The sequence below is a fragment of the Lygodium microphyllum genome, chromosome 30, assembly GCF_053477565.2.
Source record: "Lygodium microphyllum isolate KBCC chromosome 30, Lygodium_microphyllum_v1.1.10, whole genome shotgun sequence".
NCBI classification, from domain to species: Eukaryota; Viridiplantae; Streptophyta; class Polypodiopsida; order Schizaeales; family Lygodiaceae; genus Lygodium; species Lygodium microphyllum.
In genome coordinates this window covers 95,196,821-95,201,229 of record NC_141164.1, presented here as the reverse complement: position 1 = coordinate 95,201,229, position 4,409 = coordinate 95,196,821, and the positions used below count along the sequence as shown (strand labels likewise).

At 42.2% G+C, this 4,409-nt stretch overlaps 1 pseudogene; it reads left to right on the top strand.

Annotated features, from left to right (window-relative positions):
- Positions 1-406: 406 nt before the first annotated feature.
- Positions 407-947, top strand: LOC148010143 (ABC transporter E family member 2 pseudogene; annotated as a pseudogene).
- The last annotated feature ends 3,462 nt before the right edge of the window (positions 948-4,409 follow it).

Genomic DNA, 4,409 nt, shown 5'->3' with positions numbered 1-4,409 from the left:
AAAAAAGCAACGAATACAGGGATCTTGATGACATAGAATGAAAAATTGTTTTGGAGAGCAGTGATTCTGAAGATGAAGCTGATGATAGCAATGTTGCTGCGAAGATCAGTGATCAATTTCCAGTAAAAATCCTTTTGAATACGAAAACTGTTATCATGGTGCAAGATGCTCAGCTCTAAGGCACACACTTTACTGGCAACACGGAAATCCTGGGCCGTCTTCTATCATCTTTGCTTGGATGGGCTGAAAGGAAGGAACGCTTGTGGTCGAGTCGTACATGGTTGATGTACCACAAGTCTTCACTGAGGAAGAGACCAGGTCTTCTGTGGAATCTGTTATAAAGTGTAACTTTAGATTACTTAATGTGTGACTCTGTCTGGCGGAGAATTGCACAGGGTTGCTTTATGTTTGTGCCTCGGAAAGCCTGCAGACATATATCTTATCGATGAGCCGAGTGCTTACCTTGATTCAAAGCAGCGTATTGTGGCAGCAAAAGTGATCAAACGCTTTATCTTGCATGCTAAAAAGACTGCATTTGTTGTTGAGCATGACTTCATTATGGCAACATACCTGGCTGACAGGGTCATTGTGTATGAGGGAAAACCATCAGTTGACTGTGTTGCGAATACACCACAGTCTCTCTTGACTAGCATGAACCTGTTTCTATCGCATCTGGATATTACTTTCAGACGCGATCCCACAAACTATCGGCCTCGTATCAACAAGTTGGATTCTACAGAAGATAGGGAGCAGAAGTCTGCAGGCTCCTACTATTACTTGGATGACTAAGAGTTTTTTTTGAAAGCTAAACATGGGAAAGATGATTCAACCATGTTATGGCATCATCTTGAAGCTTGTTAGTCAAACTGCCATTTTCCATGAGCTGATGTAGTAGCTTTTGACTGGAATCTTCCAGGTATTGGAGTTGTTACCAGATATAACAGTTGTGGGGAATTGCTGCCAATTTGGGTACTGTGCTACAGGCTGTGCAGTATGCCATGATACTCTAGATGAAAGCAGTCTGCGAGCTGTGTTTCTCCTTCAATGCGGTGTTACTGCATCAGCGTCAATTTTGCTCTTAGCTATATTCTCACACATGGATCTGCCTTTAATTTATAGGTCATTCAATCATAAACCTGCTTCAGCAAACCAATTACTTTTGAAAATTGCTAATCCTTGAGATGAGAACTTGTGCTTTTACAAGTCCTACTTTTCAGTTTATAGAGGTGTAAGTAATGGATCCATCTTGGAATTTCTCAGAAGTAACAATCCTCTAATTTTCTGGTAAAAGGGATCAATCGTGATGTTGGCCATTCAGATGCAGTTATGATGTGTATGAGCTGTCTTTATATGTTTAACAGCTGAACTTAACATGGAATGTCAACTTAGGAAGGAAAGACAGTAAAGCAGCATATAAGTTCCTTGTTGCATCCAGACTACCATCTGCAAGAGAGTCTTTGGATACTATTGTGACCAAATTTGCTGTAGTAGAGCTTGATGACATAAAGGATGTGGTGGCCCAATCTGGTGCACATACATTTGGTAAATCAAGCAGTATGCTTTCTTACAGACTTTGAAAAAGCAACAACAATGAATAATTCTAAACCACAAGGTTTGAGCAGTTCAATCAAATTGTCATGATTTGAAGAGCTATTCTCAGTTTTCATATTGCTCTTGAGAGGGTGGAATAATTTTGTCAACTATTGCAATCACAAATACTTGAGCTTGTATACATGGCATGGGTCTATTGCATAGATCACATGTGGTTTGTTATGACGTTTCTCTATGCTCAGAGATAACTTGGCAGTAATACAATTGTTACTTGGCATCATATTTGTCTTGATTGTTTGCTTCGATTGATCTTCTATCCTGAAATTAATCAAGGTCCTTTGTGGTCGCGACTTTTCTTTTGAAAACCCTTCGACATCTTTGGTGAACCCGACGTGAAAGCGTTGCAGAAATTTCAGGATGGGAGATACTTCAGCATCTATTTCAGCCTCTTCTACAATTGCAGCTACGTCCTCTACTTGAGCTCCATCAATGACTGCTGCATCAAGTACTTCAACAGATGATGTAAAGCAGATTTTGCAGAATATGTCCATGTATATGCAGCTTCAAAATCAGCAGACACAATTGTATATGCAGCAGCAGCAACAATTGCATCAACAGCAGTTGTCTCAGCAAAGGCAACTATATTTGGAGCAGGAGAATGCAAACAGCGCGACTAAGGCGATTGAAGCAGTTGAGAATGAGAAGAAGCTATTTGATGGCCGTAATGTTTCAGCATATTTGAAGACATATGAGATCAAGATGGGGTTTTTTGGAGTTCCAGCTGGACTTATGAGTAAGTACTTCCTTCGTCTTGTCACACCCGCCTTGAGGGCAAAAGTGACTGATCTTTTTATTCAAAATTCACATTGGCAAGATTTTAAGAAGGCCATGAAAGAAGAGTATTTCCTTGAGGACTTTGGGATGGCTACACGGCGGTCATTCCGAGAGTGGCTTTACATGCCAAACAAAGGTCTAGCTGCTTCAGAGTTGATACGAGAATTTGAAGAGAGATATAGTCAGCTTGATGCCATTGAACAAAGAGCATTGGATGTTGAGAAAGTTGAGCTTTTCTTGCAAGCTGCAGATCCTGCTCTTCAGGAAGAATTGGGAGAGCTTCTTGAGGATCGTACAAAGCCTATGGGACTTAAAACGGATTGGCAGGATGCCCAGGATGCAGTCTCAACTTTGACCAAGAGGAGGATATGGAAGACCCACCTACAAAATGGTTCTATGACACCGACACCGTCTTCTGCTCCTATGCCTGCTTCTATCCCTGTTATTTCTTCTCTTCCTCAGCTAGTTTCTTGGCCTGTGCCAGTGCCTACTATTTTCACTCCTCCTATTCCTCGTGTTCCATGACCGATACCTGCACCTTCTGCTCCAAAACCATCCACTCCATCAGTTCCTACCTCTCTTGATGACATAATCAAAGGCATAACGGATTTGACACTGGAGTCAGTTAAAGCGGAGTTGGTGGGAAAATTGAAAGAGCAGTTTGCTTCTACTGCGCCTACTATTTCTTCTAGTGCTCCTACTGCACCTAGGAGTGCTCCTAGTGCACCTAGGAGAGATCGGAGGTGTATTTGGTGTTATAGTACAGACCATCAGCATTGCAGGGATTGTGAATCCTTTCAGGATGCAAGGAGGAAGAATTTGGTATTTTGGAGACAAGATGGTAAGATTTCGTTGACTGAAACAGGAGCTCCGCTTGCTACCAACTTTGGGAAAGGCGGAATGAAGAAATTAGTGGATGACATGGCTGCGCGTACTTCTTATGTGACAACTAGAGGAGATGCTTCTGCATATGGAGTCCAGATTGAGAAGGGATCAGAGAATCAGTCAGCACTATGGACTTATGCTATGGAGACTGCAAATAAGGGAAAAATTCAGCAAACTGTTTTGACTAGTGCAGGCTCTAGCATCAGATCTGAGACAGGTTGGGATTCGCCTGTTGACAGGTACTCTATTTATGCCTACTTGGCTAAGTCTTAGGGAGCAGATGTACTTGTTGAGGAGAAGCGTAGGAGGGATGAAGAAAATCCAAGTGCAGCTAAAAAGACTAGAGGGGGTGAGTTTGTTACTCCACCTACTGCAGGACCGTCTTTGAGACCAGGGCCAGAACGACAGATGGAAGATGCTCAAAAGAGAGAAAAGAGGCAAGAGCCTAGAGAGAGAAAGCATCCAGGGTTTAGATTGATGTCCGATATTGAGACATCTACAGACATGAAGAAAATCTTTAATGACAAGATACTTGGCAGTGAGGTGACGTTCACTATTTCTGAGGTTTTGGGCATCTCGAAAACAGAGTTTCAAGATCAGTTTCAGGAGGTCCTGAAGAGGAAAAGACATGCATTGCCTACCACTGATACACAAGGAGTTTTGATTGGAGAGTTGGATGAGGATGACGATGAGGTTATGGTTGAGAATGCTTCTGTTTTTCCGTAGATAGAGAAGAGGGTTCAGCCTATGCATTATGCTGAAATTGATGAGCCTGTCTTGATACCGCGTAGTCACTTTTTGCGGAGTCATTGGGCTAGGGCAACTATAGAGACAATGGTAAAAATTGGAGAAAAACAGGTGCCTTATGTTGCTTTGGTGGATCATGGTTCAGAGATTAATCTCATAGTTCGTGGAGTTTATGATTGTAACAGATGGCCTATGGATGTAGAGCATGGGTGGCGTATGAGAGCCGCCAATAACACTGCAAGTGATTTGTATGCTACTTGTCCTAGTGTCAGGGTTTCTATTGGAGATGTAGAGGAGGATTTCCATTTCTTTGTGCAGGATTCATGCTCTTATCCCATAATTCTTGGACAGCCATTCATCACAGAGATGCGCATGGAAACAAAGGTAATGGA